The 18,055-nt window shown below is 42.7% G+C and overlaps 1 protein-coding gene across 6 annotated transcripts in view; it reads right to left on the reverse strand.

Annotated features, from left to right (window-relative positions):
• Nucleotides 1-18,055, reverse strand: part of RBFOX3 (RNA binding fox-1 homolog 3) — a 471,477-nt gene that overhangs the window by 227,554 nt on the left and 225,868 nt on the right. For 2 of the 6 annotated variants that reach the window (XM_020813819.3, XM_078384275.1), the window contains one exon: nt 8,806-8,833. The exons of the other annotated variants lie outside the window; for them this stretch is intronic. The gene's annotated coding sequence lies outside the window, so the exon portion shown is untranslated. The remainder of the gene's footprint in view (nt 1-8,805; nt 8,834-18,055) is intronic. 6 annotated transcript variants of the gene reach the window in all.

Genomic DNA, 18,055 nt, shown 5'->3' on the forward strand with positions numbered 1-18,055 from the left:
ATTATAAAAGTGTTGCTGGTATTTCTGTAATATTATTCAGACCCATAAAGATGCAGAATTCAACCCATTCGTTGCTACTGGCAAATTTCACCAGAAGTCTTTTAAAAAGATAAATAAATTACAGCAACAAAGTGCAAAATTTGGCAGAACCATTTGATGCATACAAACAGAGATTGTTATGCAAAACATGTGTTACTGATTCTGATAGCAATGTGCAGTATCACACTGCATATCTTAAACAATAAATGTTTACCAGGGAACTCCCATTTTCCTGCCTTGACACTTTTGTGTCAAATGGAAATAAAGGCAAACAGTCTCAAAATAAATATGGACTCATGCACACTCATATGCTTAATACAAATAAGATTACAAACGGAGGCCTATTTGGAGGTGGAAGAGGGAAGTTATCAGACATAGTGATTCAGTGCAACCCATGAGATGAATGAGAATGAAAGACAAGGGAATTAGCTGGGTCAACACAGATGTTACACTCCAAACAAGAGATTGCCCAGAGATTTTTATACATAAACTCCCTCCCTCCCAAGCAACCTCGGTTCTCTGGATGTAGTCATATCTGCTATTTGGCTGTGCTTCAGGCTCTAGGTAAAGTTACAGTTGCCCATGGAGTTACCCAGTTCAGGCTTGTTACAGCTGCTGACTGAAGCCTCAAAACTCAAACTTGAGCATCATCATGACTGCTTATTGCAACAGCAGAACAGCTTTGCGGAAGGAATCTTTACCTTCATTCACTGCTCCCACCTTTCTCATGATAAAAACCCTCTGGGTTTTGGTCTCTTATTCTAGAATCTAGGTTGAATATCTGTAGAGCTTAGGTGCAACAGCCCATGAGCAGCTAGGAGGCTCCAGCTGTCTATCATAGACCATCCTCAGCTGCCCTATGGCAGCTTTAAAGCCAGGAAGAATACTCGGCCCTCAATATTTGCATGGCCAGAGTCAGGCAAGGCCATGGAGGAAGGGGCTCTCCTATTCTCAGCCACCCATGCCTCTCACTGGGGCAATGGGACAGTGAATGGGCACAGGCGGCTACTGCTATGTTCAGATTATGCAGAGCGGGTGCAGGAAGGCAGTAGTGAAGAGTAGCACACCAGCAAGTTAAACGGGGCTCTATACCCAATTCCATCTCTACAGTCCTATGGCTGTGCCCCCCTCCCCATTCCCCCTGCCATGCTTCTTAAGTTTGTCTTGAACACCTTCCATCTACTATTGGTCTTCTTTGCAGTTGCTCCAGCTGTACAAATTGTCCTGCATTTGCTTTCTAATCAAACTACTCTTTTGATTTCACACACATACTCAGATCACAATATAAGGCCAGCCCCTTAAATCTTCCGTCCATTATTTTCTCCCAAAAAGGATCTGCCATGCCAAAGCAGTCTTCTGCCTGTGCCCTGCCTCACTGACTCAGAGAATGAACAAAAGTCCTAGTTGTTTTTTGTTTCCCTGTTTCTCCCATCATTACAGCCAGCCTCTTCAGTTTTAATAACATGCAATTGTGAGAAAGGTTAATATGTTTTTGGTTCAGCAAAAGGGCAACTAATTAACTAATGGCCTCCCTCGGCCTCTGTAAGGTCCAGTCCTAGTCTCAATTCTTTTCAGTGCCAACCCATGTAAAGCAATCACTGCAATTACCTGCCTCCCAAAGTGATTACATGCCATGGAGAATTATCAAGAGGAGGCAAGAAAAAGTTTTCTGCAATTGATCTATAAACTAATCTAGAAGAAGGGTAAACAAGCCAACAGAACATTCCTTAAGGGAATCCAGGCTGCCCTTTGCAAAGATGGTGGCTGCAGTTTCTCTGCCCTAAAAGAAGCTGCAGCCACCCTCTTTACGACAGGCCATGGCTACGGAGGCCACCACAGTGGGTGGCAGTGGATAGGGACTGCAGAGGCTGCCATGGATGGTGGTGGTGGTGCTGGCACCAGCGGCAGAGCAGACTGTGGCAGCCAAGGTAGGGGAAGGGGACAGGGGGCAGGCTGTAGGGGGTGGGGGTGGGTCATCTTTTATTTTATTTTTTAAGATAGCCTCTGGCTGAACTGAGATGAACTGATGAATCGATTTGTGCTTCATCGGTTCATGGGAAGGAGCTTCATGAACTTTAACGGATCACGAAGCAGGACAAATCACCAAAAAGGGGATTCGTCCCCATCTCTAACCACAATCTCTTGTTAATCAATTTTTAAATCCTATCATCTGTGTGTGCATTTATTTTTATTTTGCTATGTTTTTTTTACCACAGACCAGTGCCATTAAGCATTTAGCTAGGTTTTTCTTTTAAGTACTAAAACAAAAACCATTTCGGTACTTTTTGAGAAATAGAACAGCAAGTATTTACTCTTAAAAACACCCCACAATTAATTTATTTGGGTTTGTACCTATAAATGTAATCAATTGAAACTTGCTTCCATGCTCTGAGGGGAGGTAGAGCTCTGAGAGTGCCATCACACCCAACACAACCATTGCTACCCATTAACAATGGATTTTCCAAAGGAGTTAAAGGAACTAGCTGGACATTCAAATCCACTAGCAGATTTCAAAAAAAAAAAAAAAAAAAGGTTATTTCTCTGTATATTTTTTATCAAGCTCACCTCCTTTCATGAAACACCATGCAAGAAGATCATAGCACAAAGGGGAAAACTTCCAACTTTGTAGGAGGGCAAGCAGTAAGAGCAGAAGACCTTGCCATTCTCACTTGATTTTCAGAATCAACTGAGTCAAAAAGCAGAGCCCTTCAAGTGGAAGAATTTCATTTCCACCAAGAAATCTTGGCCAGTGATAAGCAATTAATATGACTTACATGCCATACCGAATGAGAGTGCTGGGGTCAGTGGTGATGATGTTGTGATATGAAAAGAGAATATGATATGATAAAGGCACGTGGGCTGCCATTCCATCAGTCCCAGGAATTTGGTGTCAATGTCTGCCGAGCCAGAGATCCCAAGCTCTGGCCAGTGCATGGTGAGGTGCTCTTTTGGAACTGACCCCCCCTATTCAGTTTCTTCCTCAAAGGTAAAGCCACCTGCTGCTCCAGCTGTGAAACAACCGAGAAAGAGACTGGCTTCTGACGCACTTGGCATATGTGATGCTAATCTCAGCAGGGCACAGGAGGATAGAGATGAATCAGATTGGGAGGAGAAGGCGGGAAGGCCAAGAGGTTCACATGCTACCAGCTGAGGGCCTTTGTTTTTGCTTCTGGGCAAGGTGAATCCAAGGCTAATCCCTGGTAGAGGTTCATCCCTCCTGTCCAGCCAAGCCACTGCTTGCAAAGCTCCATCCTAGCCCCAGAACAGAAGTGATTCCAGGAGGTCAAGACAAAGCTAGGCAGATGTCACAGCAGCTGCTGCCTTGCTTCAGGTGGTATATTTTAGCAGCTCTATTTCACAAGCGCCAGCAACTGCTTCAGCATCAGATGGCCCCAGTCTCATTTGGCAGTATCTCTTGAACCCTGCAATATGTCACAAGAAAAAAAAAAGAGGTGGGGACATCCACCATCACCCCTTTTTACTCACACAATGTTTCTCAAATGCAGAATCAGAATGGCCTCCTCAGGATAAAATTTACTGTAAGCAAAGTCTTCTGTTGCTGTGGAAACTATTAAAAATAGATTCTCCCGTATTTCCTCACTCCGCCCCCAACACATACACAGAGAGTATGATACAGCTGGGTTCCATCATTCTATGTTATTATTGCTTTTTAATTATGAATAATTTCCTCCCTTGCATGAGAAGATGGATTTCTAAAAAAGCACAAAAACTTTCCAAACTGAGTCCCTTCAGGATACATATCAATATGCAAACGAAGGCCAGCATACATTTCAGAATGTTTATGCCACAGGGTAAACACAACAACAAATCGCATTGAATTAACTCTCTCCATGCCAGCAACCTGAGCTTGTTAAAAAAATAGTCAATGCAGCTAATTTGGCAGGGGTGGGGGAAGCAGGGAAGTATATTCTCTTTAGGTCAAGAATGTGTGCAGGTCTCTTACATTAGTGCAATATCTCATGATGCAGTTTTACCCTTAAGTCATTCTACTTTCTATCTGTACACAATCTGGGGCAGAGACTACAAAATACAGGATTTTACAAGACAGCTGGCTCATTTCATAATACTAAATGCTGGAAGAAGCCAGCAGTTCACTGAACTCCAGATTCCCATATATGACACTGGACAATTCATTATCCAAAACTCTTTAGCAGTTACCCACTCCTGACCAGCGTCCAGTTATTTTGCCTCATGCTTCCTTCAGATACTGAATAAATACTGTATAACCCTATGGTGGTTTATCTTAGTACAATTTCAGCTAAATGAAAATGCATACAGTATGCAGCCAAATCACTTGCATATTCATTAATGTAAGTTAATCCCACTAAACCCAATGGGCATCTGTCTTCCAGCCCCCACATTCATGAATCCAACAAGTGAATATTGTTTTTCTGAAGATCTAGACCAGCGGTATCCAAACCTAATGTAACATGCTAGCAAAGTCTGAGAATGGTCAGGGACACTAGGAGCTGCCCAAAGACTGCAACATTGGGAACTTGTTCCAGATACTTCAAAAATATACAAAATAGGAAATTTCATCCTCCTCACCTTAGCTTACAGCCATAAAAAAGTTGTCTTTTTGATCTTCCAGGCAAGGGTATCACCATATTGAGTTACAGTGCTCAATCATCACACTTATGTCAATCATTGTTGTCTAGCCTTTTGTAAACCCAGAGCCAGAATAACATTGTAGTTAAAGACCTCTCTGTTATAAGAAGAAAAAAAAAAAAACCTCTACTCCTCAGAATGTCTACTTCTTAACTTTGCCTGGTAAATAATTCACCCTACCACAAATTTGATTCATGGCAAAATCTATCTGCTTATTTTCATATTTTTTAACCACAGAAACATGGTTGGTACCCAAACAAGAGATAATTAGGAAATGACAAAATAATGGTCTTGCACTATTCAAGGCTGGCATCTCATAAACAATCCAGGTTTCTTCCAGGTTTACTGACACCTAATAATTCAGATTTGACTTGATAGCACACATTTATCATTAATAAACAATAAAAGGCCATGAGTAGTAGTTGTTGTTTTTTCTTTCAAAAAAAGGGTTGTGCCACAGACCCCTTTCTGTCCCATGAACATGCTGGCACATTGGCTAGAATGTGCATGGAAACTGATGGTAGACACACTAGGAGCTTTTTAAAAAGTTTATGGTGAGAGTAATCCTAAAGTTACTATTACTATGGAGAGGAGGGGAGGTACGGTACTCACAGATCTTGCACATCACTCTGAGCCCACATGGGATGAGAAGGGAAAGCTGCTTAAGGGATAGAAAGAACTTCTACAAGACAACCTAATATACACACAACACTGCTTGCACATGGATGTGGGACGGAAGCCTCTAGGGTGTGCATGGAGAACTGAAGGGAAATTGGCAGATAATTTTTTTCAACCTTCAAGACTAGGTCCTGGCCCATCCATGTTAAATCCCCAGCAGTTATCCTGACATCCAGATATACAAAGAGATTCCACAAATCCCGGGTTAAATGTGGATAAATGTGGTTACACACTTCAGTGAACAACAGGCTCAGATAGGTACCATCTGTACCCAGAGTTCATTTTCAACAGCATCCTAATGCTATAAATTACCAGGGGGCATCCCAATGGCTCAGGCGTTAGACTAATTACTAGTGTTTTCACTTTCTGCCTTTTTCTCTTCCTGTGACTGAGGCCTTCTCCCCCCCCCCCCCCCCGCATTCTTGTGTGTGCTTTCAGGCATATGCTGCTGTTAATGGCACTTCTGTCACTTCATCTGCTGGCAAAGATTATGTTATCAGGGGAACCTTCTTGGTGTCAGAAAGAAGACTTCCAGCTCTACATTTCTAAGGGGGTGAGTCAAGCAGCTATAGAAGGGCAACCTGGAAGCCATCAACTTTCTGCTTGGTGGATTGTATAATAATACCTCTGGCAATGGCAATCCGGGGTGGACTCAAGAAAACATCTGTATCAGGCCGATGCACTGCTCAGTGTAGAAATGATAAAGTGAAAGGTATCATGTGAAACAAGTTTAAAAATAATTTGTAAATAAAATGTAATTCACAGTATGTTTTATTTACTTGTAGTGAAAACAAGAAAGCAGGCTTAAAAAGGAGGCCTTATAGAAAACAATTAGAGCCAGTATGGTATAGTGGGCTGACTGCTGGGCTAGGAGTCATGTAATGAGTGTTCAAATTTTCACTTGGCCATGGAAACCTAGTGGGTGGGTGGCAGCAATGTTAAATGCCTTCTTAAACATCTCACATACTTCAAAAACATGGCCACACAACAACAGCATAGAAAATAAGAATGAACAACTTTTAAAATTATACTTGGCAGAAGCTGCTGAAGGAAAGAAAACAGGCAGGTGATAATTATCATGCAGTAATTCCCCTTCTTGGCTGTACATCCTAACATGAGGAGCCGGTTTGAATGTGTCAGGGAAGTTACAAGTCTGGACTCCTAACAGAGTCACCCAAGGCAAAAAGGTCAAATGCATTAATGGTGCCATCAGCAAAAGAGAGATGAATGTTTTCAGTGGTGATGGGGCAAATGAATTCTTGAAGGCTAGCCACTGGGTGGCAGCACTGGAGGAAGGTGACACTGGCAGAGGATCTTTCACACACAATGGCAGTGACACTAGAGCTAACTTTTGTTAGTACTCTGCAAAAGAAAGCAAAGGTAAATTACTTTTTTAAACATTTCTTATCTTGAAAACCCTACAAGGAGACAATCCAAACTGAAACAAGAGATAGTGCTGTAAGCTGAGCCCACTAGATTGGAAGTCACTCAGTTAGGTACTGGGAAAAGCAAAGGATAAGGATGACTAGCTCTACTGTCAATGAAGCAACTAGATTAGAACCAGAAGGATGTTTAGAAGCCCACGGGCAAAAAGACAAAAGGGAACTTCAATCCTGCATGAGACAATAGAACTGGAACATCTCATGTGAGAACTATGAGCTACGGTAAACTCAAAACAATAAAGTACAGTCATGCCTCGCTTAACGATTGCCTCGCTTAACGAGGAAATCACTATACAATTAGGTTTTTGTGATCGCTTTTGCGATCGCAAAACAATGTTTTAAATGGGTTTTTTTCCGTTTAACAATGACCGGTTCCCTGCTTCGGGAACCGATTTTTGCTTTATGACGATCAGCAAACAGCTGATCGTCGGGTTTCAAAATGGCCACTGGCTGAAGTAAATGGCCCCCCACTGTTTTCTAGGACGGATTCCTCACTTTACAGGCACCGAAAATGGCCGCCGTATGGAGGATCTTCGCTGGACAAGCAGGTATTCAGCCCTTTGGAATGCATTGAACGGTTTTCAATGCGTTTCAATGGGTTTTTTTTCATTTCGTTTGACGATGTTTTCGCTCTACAGCGATTTCGCTGGAATGAATTAACATCCTCAAGCGAGGCACCACTGTAAACAGTGGAAAGTTTAAATATTTTAGCACTGGGCACAAGCAAACAAAAATGAACTGGCATAGGACATTTTGAATCTGACAATTACAAACAGCTTTAGTCTGGAAATTACAAACTTAGAAGAAACAATGTAGCTTTAATACTTAGGTGAGGAATAGCACAGGCGATAAGATCCCACAATGCAAAATTTGACTGAATAATATCAATCAGACTTCTTGGAGTGCTTATCAATGTAACCATTAAAGTATATTCTCCAACTGCAAGAATTATTTGTTATTGTTTGTTAGTCTGAAGAACTAATCATGGAGAAGAAAACTCCAAAATAAATATTCTTGTTTAGGTCTCATTCTCACTGAGCGCAATAACACTTCTGCATAAGGAGTTACTGTATTTTTTGCACCATAAGACTCACTTTTTTCCCACAAAACAGGGGTGTGGAAAGTCTATGCGTCTTATGGAGCTAAGAAAACAGATTATATTTTCCTGTTTTCTTCTCCTAAAAAATTGGTGCGTCTTATGGAAAGGTGCGTCTTATGGAGCGAAAAATACGGTACTTTTTTGTGTGTTAATGAAGGCAACAAAGTCACACAACAAGAGTAATGTTAGTAGTGGGAAAGATGTAAAGAGAAATGTTTTGTAATTACTTTTTAATGTTATTTTAAAGGGTAGCTTAGACTTTTTTAAAATTTTATACAATTATCTTGTATGAGTTTTATAAAATTCTCTTATTTATTTATTTCAAAAAAGGAAGGAAGGAAGGAAGGAAGGAAGGAAGGAAGGAAGGAAGGAAGGAAGGAAGGAAGGAAGGAAGGAAGGAAGGAAGGAAGGAAGGAAGGAAGGAAGGAAGGAAAAGGCAGGACAAGTAATGTAATAAGTAATGTAACTAGTTACTTTAAAAATTACAATAGTGACAAGTTAAATAGGGAGGGACTTTGTAACAATTATGGCTTGCTGTCATGTGCTTGGACATATACACAAGTTTTCCAGTCAGCTGTTTGCCTAGATGCATAAACCAGTGAGAAAATTCTGAAAACCACTTGTACAATTTATCTTATGCATGGGGTATTTTGCAATGTACTTCTGGCCAAAGACACATTAATAAAATAGCACACAGCAACAAGCACACATTGAAAAGAAGGGATAGATAATATATAATGAGTTTTTCACTATCCTCTGTTGACTACATTTCTGAGTACAGGTTACACAAAAGCTCTAAAAGTACAAAGGTAAGAGACGCAGAACACATTTTGGATGGGAGTGGTACAAGCTAACTAGAGAAGCAGCTAACTTTGTTTTTAAAATGGCCATTGCAAAGGCACACACATATATACATACCTGAGATAAAAGGCAAGACATGTATAACCTGCAGATCATGGCAAGAAAAATCAAGAAACAAAGACAAAGAACAGGAGATAAGATGATGGATGCATAAACATGTAATCATGGACAACAGCAGCAATGTCTGATTGATTCAAACACCAGTTCTATCAATACATATTTTGACAGTAACAGAAGGAAAAGAATTTGACTCTGGTATAATATTTGTCATACACCTGCTCTAAAGATCTGAAAAACTGCAAGGTTTATATGGAGAGGTAAGATCTTTCAGACACCCTGAACCCATACAATAGGGTTGTGTAGGTCATAACTAGCACTTTGATTTAGACTTAGAAATGTTGTGGCAGTCAATGAAACTCTTGTGTCCAAGGATGGGCTCCCTGCAACTGGCAGCTGCAACATTTTGGACCAGCTGAAGTTTCCAAAAGCAGACCCACATACAGCACGTAGCAGGAATCCAAGCAAGATGTAACTAACATATATATCACCATGACCTGATCAGACATCTCCAGAAATGTGCATGCTTGCTTTGACTGTGTAAACACAGTCTTAATGACTTGTGGAGTTAGGTGGAAAGAAGAGATAGGGCTAGGTGCCATTAGCATAACTGGTGGAACAGAATCCCAGTAGTCCAGATGAGATGTCCAGCAGTTTCATGTAGATGTGAAACAGTATGGGGACAGAAGTGAATCCTGAGAGGCCCCACAAAGCAACACCTAAGTGTTGGACAGGATTCCCCAGCACTAGCTTCTGAACTTGCCCCTCCAGGAAGGACCAGAGGCAGGGATGACACATTTCAGACAGCCTGAAGTAAGCTTTTTATTGTGGGTTATCTGAAAACAGGTTTCAAAACTGCCCCGCTTTCCATGTTCTGCTTTAATGCAAATCCTCACATTAAAGCAAAATGTGGAGTAGCTGCCAGCCAACCCACTGGCCAGTGCTGGAAAACGTCCATCATTACTGACTGTGACGGACATGGGGTAGCAACTTGCTCACTTGACATGCAGTAAAATTTGAGCCACTGGAGCTGCCCCCTGCCAGCAAGAATGTCATCACCAGTTGGTCAGTGCCAAAGGGGCTGGGAAGCCTCACAGCACTGGCCAGGCAGTGATGCTGCTCTTGCTTGAGGGGCAGCTCCAGCAGCTCTAGTTCTGTGGCATGTCAAGCCTGATTCCAGTGCTTTCTATAACAGGGAAGCCTCCCAGGTCTGGTTGGTCAGTGATGGAAGTCCTAGTGTGAGTTTAAAAAGAATCCAATGGCACCACTTTAAAATCACACCAGGGCTTGTATCCTATGCAGGGACTGAGGTCCCTGCAAATTCCTTTCATGTCGTCCTTGATATGCAGAGCCATAGCAAAACAGTGTATTTAAGACTTATCCAAAGAGATGGTCCCAAAGGATGTCACGGCCAACAGCATCAAAAGTCGCCAAGACAAAAACAATAACAACAAAAAAACCCCACCAACCTCACCTGATTGGTATCTAGGGTAGGTTCTCCACCAAAATGACCAAAGGTGTCTCTGCCCCAAAACGAGTTCTAAAACCAGGTTGAAATGGATCTAGATAATCTATTTTATCCGAGAACCCTTGTAGCTGAGAGGCGTCACACATTCCAGTATTTGCCCAAGAGTGATATCAGAGACTGGAAGGTAGTTATCCAGTGTGGTGGGAATCAAGGAGGGCTTTTTCAGTAGAAATGCTGGACCCCTTCCTTGCTACAGGGTGGTATTCACCACTCCCTTTACCCACTTGGGCCATTTCTGGCTACTTTTCCAAGTCAGGAAGGGCAAAAATCTAGCACATGTATCACAGTTCTAATCAATCCAAGGATCCTGTATGTATCCTTGGTTTGCCCAAGATGAAACATATCCCTTATCATGTAATAAGAAGGTGCCAAAGTTACACCAACAGAACCTGTGTCAACTACAGCATTCGAGTTAAAGCAGGTCCAAGTGACTTGTCTGCAAACTGCTATGCAGATTCTTTCCAGGGGACTGTTAATGATCTGCAACCTGTTTTTATGGGTATCTGTGTAATAGGCTCTTAATCACTTGAAACACGTCCTTTGGGCAACTCTGCAGATGCAAGAGTGGCAAAGAAGAATGGATTCTTCACCACTGTCACAGAGGAGATCTTTCAATAAGATCTTGCCTGTGTGTGGTTATAGATCTACTCCATATTTTCTGCCATCGCCACTGTAGCCTTTACCCTACTCATTTGTCACCCTTAGCTTTCTAGTAAACTGAGGTGGGGATTGGTTGGGGGCTCTTGTGATTTCCCCATTTTTGAATTCAACTAGCCTTTGATAGGATTATCTGTTGATTGACAACAAGCTCCTCAAGAAAGCATTTCAATCCATAAGCCTCCTGCAGTGGATCATCTTAAATGGCCCCCACCTTGGCAGAGGCTCTGAGTTCTACGTTTAACTGTTTTAGCAGAAACATGGAGGTCTCTGCATCAGCAGATGGAAGTTCCCATCAGACACTTTCAGCCTAGCATCTTCAAAAATCAGCAGAATCACACACCTGAAGTCCCACACCCTGCTTTGTCCTAAAGTGAATGGAAACGCGTATGGATGACAGCCCCGAGATCTATCCCCTTTCCCAAACTGCTAAAACTTCCAGTAATTGAGATTCCACAGTCGGCCGTGGCAAGCCTGCTCCCCCCCACCCACAGCAGCCAGCCCAGAATAATGATAAATAAGAGGAACAAAATGAAAATGCCACATTTTTCAAAATGATCTGTCAAAGTGAAACCATGTAATCTAGTTTCATTAGGCTCTGTTGTCCCAGAGATGACTGTGTTGTCAAATCACAAGTAGAGGAATCTCTCACCACTGCAGTGCCTGTCTTCTAATTTGCCTTGCTTTGCCTTACCTCCCTCCCACCACCTAAAACCCCTTAACAGATAGGGAGAGAAAAAAAATCTGTAACACAGATACTGCTCCATCTGTATATCGAGCACTTCCTCTGTATCTTTCACATGAAGTGGGAGCTGGGGGTGGGGTGGGGCAGGGGTTACAAGATGCATTGGCATCCTCAATGATTTATTCCAAAGACCACTCCAATGAAATTTAGAAGGTCAAGAAGCGCTAATTCACAACAGGTGGGACACAGGAAGCAACCAGAATGCATCTGAATTGGAGGAAGGAAGGTGGTATATTGCTGAAATGTGGGGCAAATAAGATAGAAGGAAGAACCTTAGTGGTGGTGAATACATACTGCTAGACATAGGAAGGGACACAAGATGTCCCAAATAGGATATTTTAAAAGTGCTGGATACATAAATAGCCTCTAGGTAAGAAAATGCTTGAACTGTTAAAAACAGTATTTCCACACAAACACCCGGCACCAGCAACCAATATACAGTAGGCACTGACTTGTCACTCAAGGTACTTGTGGCAGAATCAATTTCAAATGTCACAGTGACATCTCTATTGCCTGTATGTGTGTGTCTGGGGGGGGAAGGAGAGGAGTAATATTTAAGGAGTGATTCTTAGTCTCTTGTTAAAGGGGTTATAAAAGCCTCCCTAATTAGCTGGTGGGAAACCTCAGAAACATCTGCCAGGTAATGCCCCTCCATCCCAAGCATGTATACTGTAGCTGACTTTCTTTCACATGCAGCCATATGGGAATAAAGGCCAGAATTTCCCTTACAATTCATAAGGAAAGGTCAGTTTGTGAAGCACTCTAGCAAAGCTTTATTTGTTTGCTGTTTCTGGGGGAAGCAGTAGACTCCAGCTTCCACAAATGATCCATCTATCCTTCCCCAGGTTATACAAACAAAGGCTCCTTTCCTTCTAGATTACTGGTGCCAGGAAGAAGCCAGTGGTAATAAATGGAAAGAAGAGAACAAATAAATGAGCATCCTTTACTGTGTCTAGCGTGCCATCTTTGGACAAGTGGAACAGCAAAATCCCCCCCAAAAAAATTTTTTTTAGCTGTGGAGTGAATTTCTTCTGAGGGCACCATGGCTGCTCTAACTCCTGAAACCTACCAGCCCTCCAACACCCCTTCGGGGCAGGGCACCTGGCATTCATGATGCATACTGACAGCGCTGGCCTGTGAGCTGGAACATGGAGGGATAGCTCAAGAGGCATTCCCCCTCCTCCCATATAGCTGCCTTGTCAACCTCTGTTGGGCGTTTAGTTTCCTTTGGGTCTTTTGCAGCATTGCTAATAAGAGCCTCAGTGGCTGTGTGTGCCCAGGCATCGTTGCCAGAGGAAGGATGCAGAGTGCCTCATTAAAATAATTAGTTTAACATCTAAAGGATAGGGAAGAAGAGAAGCTAAAGAGCATGCCCCTCACTATACACAGACTGCCTTACCCTTTGGCATAAAGCCCCACTCAGAGTGGACAAAGTCATTAATGCAAGTTCTCTCTACTTTAAGCAACCTGATGCGCCCCAGGCAGACTGCCTGCAGGCCCTTTTTCGCCTTTACCTTGTCCCCAAAGAAGCTTAGACCACTCTTCGCCTGTCTCAGCTGCTTCCGATAACTGATCTACCGCAGCAAATGGACTGCGGACAAGCAAAGAACGACTTGCTTATTTAGAATGTTTGCAGACCACGTTTTCACAATTTTTAAGTGGATCCTAATTGATAAAATAAAACACAAAATGGCACTGATAGCAACCCCCCTTCCCCACTGAAATATTTAAACCATGTTACAAATATTCAAAATACTTCATATGCCTTGTTGTTACACACTCGTCGTTGTCATTTAGTCGTTTAGTCGTGTCCAACTCTTCGTGACCCCATGGACCAGAGCACGCCAGGCCCTCCTATCTTCCACTGCCTCCCGGAGTTGTGTCAAATTCATGTTGGTTGCTTCGCAGACACTGTCCAGCCATCTCATCCTCGGTTGTCCCCTTCTCCTCTTGCCGTCACACTTTCCTAACATCAAGGTTTTTTCCAAGGAGACTTTTCTTCTCATGAGATGGCCAAAGTACTGGAGCCTCAGCTTCAGGATCTGCCCTTTCAGTGTTACACACTATCAAGTGTCTTTTGACTTTGGTGACCTTCTGAATTAGCACAAAAAGGTCTGGCTCTCAGGCTCCTGCAGTTGATGGCTAGGTCTGGGAAATTCTGCTCACCTTGCACCTTCCCTCATTGATACAGAAGTGAAGTGGGCAAAGCAAAGATAGCTCTAAAACTGACACAACAGTTCAGGGCATACATTTAGTTCTTATTTGGTTCTTTGAAGCTTTGCCCCACATATGCCTTCTCCAATTCAGGAAGACAAAGGGCAAGTGAAATCCTGTGCTCTTGTCTCCAATCAGTGATTGGAAATAACTGGACATTCCTACACAATCTCCTAGAGCTTCCAGCTAAGAGGACCCAGCATAGACAGGAGGAATAAATCTTCATGGATTAAAATAATTAATTTGTTTTGAAAGTGTTGCCTGGTTTGATTGGCAATGTCTGTTTAGTTGATTTATGCTCAGCTAAACTGCTTTTAATTGGCAGATATTTGAAGAAAGAGTTCAGAATTAGGATTAGAGAGCTGACTGCAGATAAACTCGTATTCTCTTTCACTCACACAGAGAAGGGAATGTCTCTTCTGAGGTAAAACGTGGTGCAACATATACATAGTTCATTTTAAAAATAGAGGGAAAGCAGCCAAAAGAAAACATGTTTTTCTTCAGAAATGAAGCAAAGTCAGATATATGCAAAGTTTGTGTGTTTGAACATTTGGCAAGGTCTTTGGTCAAGAAATCATGGGACATGGTGGCGCTGAGGGTTAAACCACAGAGGCGTCTGTGCTGCAAGGTCAAGACCAGCAGTCGTAAGATCGAATCCATGCGACGGAGTGATGTCTCAGCTCCTGCCAGCCAAGCAGTTCGAAGGCATGTAAACGCGAGTAGATAAATAGGTACCACCTTGGTGGGAAGGTAATGGTGTTCCGTGTCTAGTCGCGCTGGCCACGTGACCATGAAAACTGTCTATGGACAAACGTTGGCTCTACGGCTTGGAGACGGGGATGAGCACCGCACCCTAGAGTCAGACACAACTGGACTAAATGTCAAGGGGAACCTTTACCTTTACTTACCTTGGTCAAGAAATTTCAGAGAAATGGATTGCAGAGTTTGAACTGACATGGGATTAAGAAGCATGTTGAGAAATACAAAGATTCCCCCCCCCCCAAGATTTTCCCAGTGTTTCTGATTTATAAAGGTTGCTGGGAAAGGTCTTGTTTGGCAGCTGAAAATTGATTTAACTTTAAAAATGGAAGCTTTTTAAACAGGAGAAAATGGGTTCTCATACCATCTAATGGCTACATAATTCTTAAAAAATTAAAAAAAAGGAGGACAAGGGGTGCTAGGGCCTACTCAAAAATGACAAGAATGTCCCACATCATGGCGCAGTGGTTAAACTGCTGTACTGCAGCCAAAACTGTGCTCACAACCTGGGGTTCAATCCCAGGTAGCGGCTCAAGGTTGACTCAGCCTTCTATCCTTCCGAGGTCAGTAAAATGAGTACCCGGCTCATTGGGGGGGGGCAATGTGTAGCCTGCATAATTAACTTGTAAACCGCCCAGAGAGTGCCTGAAGTGCTATGGGGTGGTATATAAGCAGCACGCTTTGGTTTTTGCTTTAAAGGGCATAAGAGAACTTTTTAAAATTAAAGTCTGTTTGGGGGGAGCTGTGGAGATGCTGGGAGGCCACACATACAGTGGTGCCTCGTTTAACGACAATAATCCATTCCAGGAAAATCGCCATTAAGCGAAAATATCGTAAAGCGAAATTAAAACCCTATTGAAACGCATTGAAACCCGTTCAATGCGTTCCAATGGGGTAAAAACTCAAAGTCCAGCGAAGATCCTCCATACGGTGGCCATTTTCACTGCCTGTATAGCGAGGAATCCGTCCCTAAGCACAGCGGGGAGCCATTTTAAGCACCCGGAGGCCATTTTGAAACCACCGATCAGCTGGAAGAAAATCGTCGTTTTGTGAAGAATCAGTTCCTGAAGCAGGGAACCGATCATTGCTAAGCGAAATTCCCCCATTTAGACCATCGTTTTGCGATCGCAATTGTGATCGCAAAAAGATTGTCGTAAAACGGATTCATCGTAATGCGGGGCAATCATTAAGCGAGGCACCACTGTAGTTGAAAGACTATATCAGGTTGCCCACCCCTGATAAGAACAAATCTAGAAAGCCTCTGCCGGTGTTTTTCCTAATGTCACATTTGAATCAGAGTTCCTACCTTCTTGTTATCCTGGAAGGCTAGAAAGATACATGGAAAAGAATGAGGGATCTGGAACTGGGCTTCTCTACAAGCCTCCAACAAGCTTTTATGTACTGGTTATGCTCCTTGTAGCCTCTAAGCGCCAGTATGCCACATTCAGAAGACCTCATCAGGTGAACCCTCTTCTGATGTTTGATGCAGCTCTACTGCCTAATCTGCCCCCTCTGTTTGGCTACTTATAGTTTTCAGCTCATTCAGAGGAGGCAGTCTCTTAGATACGAAGCAAACTCTATTTTGTTGAATGCCAGTAATTCTACTCCTGCAAAGTTGGTTGGGCTGGGAGCTAAGAGTGGTACACTGTGTATTTTCCATCTCTAAGAATTGGCTCCATGCCACCCAAGGCTATCCTGATGGTACAGAAATATCCACTGCCTCAACTTCCACACTTTGGTGCTCCCATTACTACCATTGTAACTGTGAAGTATCCCTTAATTTTTCAATTTAACAGAAAGGCAGGGTTTGCAATGTTTCATTCTAACACCACAGTTACAGCCACCATCATTTAACTGAGGGGTTGAGTATGTCTACCAACATGCAGTCATGCCAGCTATGGCACTATCATACTTGCTCTGTTCCTTACCATGTGGCTGGTCTTTATGTTGCAACACAAAGACACATCATGTTCTGCTACTATAGGTTTGGCGTCTGCAACTCTCTGAGATAAGGAACAGTGATCTCTCTCTCTGGTTTTCTTTGGGGGTTCTTAGGGCCTACGCTCTTCTCATTTCCTGTTTCCTCCAGGCCTCAATTACAAAGATGGTTTGCAGGGTTAGCCAGCCATCTTCTCTCCCCCTTTCTTATGCTTTATAAAATCAGCATGCTAACGTTATTTGCAGACTGGGAAGATTCCACCATGTTTAAGTGACAGCTGCCTGTCTAGATATTTCTCAATCAATGTCTGTTCCTTCTTCTTCCTGACCTCCCCCACCCATTCAGAACTCCAAACTATTCCCTGAGTCCAGTTCCTGCTGCTGTCCCAGATTTACAGAGAAATTGTTAAATAAATAATGTTTGGTAGGAAGGACAGCTGAGGGACAGGAAAGCCGGTGGCTCCCGCTAGCAGCAGCTGCCAATCAGTGTCATCTTTAATAACGTCCATGCTGGACTCTAGCTCAGGCCTACAGTCCCAAAGATGCTGAAGAAAGACCGTTTACGGCATCAAGCTGTGTGATGAACAATTTAAGCGAGCAAAAAAGGCCAGACAGGATAGCATTCTTCTTGTACAAGTAGCACGCCCACACAGCCACCTTACTTAGATCATTGCTTAGAATAAACTAAATTTGTATAATTTATTCTAGTTGCACGGATTTCAGTGCTTGTTGTGGAAAATTAGGACAGAGTCCAACCAGGTACTCCAAACAACTGCTGACACTCACGCAGTGCCCTGCATATAAAACTCAAGGGAATAATGAGAAAGATGTGTTTGATGCTTTAAGGGATAAATAACATGAGGTGATTTCTAAAAAGTGGCGGTAATGAATGCTGGGATGACAGTGACATTTTTAAAGAGTGGGATCTTCTCTTTTTTTCATTCTATGTTTGTGTCGTTTTGGGTATGTGTGAGGTCAGGTTACTCCCACTGACACATATGTGGACTGGAAAAAAAGTCAATGCAAATCATCTACTTTCCATCAAGTGGGCAAGAGCTTTGGATTGTCATGATCCTATTTTAGCATTGCTTGATACACTCAACCCCACCAAACTGTAACATTAACTAATGCTTTGCAAAGAGCCAAGGAAGGATGAGGAAAAAGCTTCTGCATTGAGAAAGGCAACTTGGGGAATGATGTAATGTGCCACCCTTTCTTTGCCTACTTCCATATGTTTTAAGGGGTTGGATTTCTCCTTGACGCATCACAGTGATTACAGCAAGATAACCCTAACCCAAGCGGCTCTGAGCTATTTAGGAAATTGGGTTAACATTCAGCTCAGATAAGCTCAGCCTGAGTGCTATGCATTTGCAATGCTCACTCCAACCAGAAGGCTGAAACTCTGTACA

The sequence above is a fragment of the Pogona vitticeps genome, chromosome 2 (assembly GCF_051106095.1).
Source record: "Pogona vitticeps strain Pit_001003342236 chromosome 2, PviZW2.1, whole genome shotgun sequence".
NCBI lineage: Eukaryota > Metazoa > Chordata > Lepidosauria > Squamata > Agamidae > Pogona > Pogona vitticeps.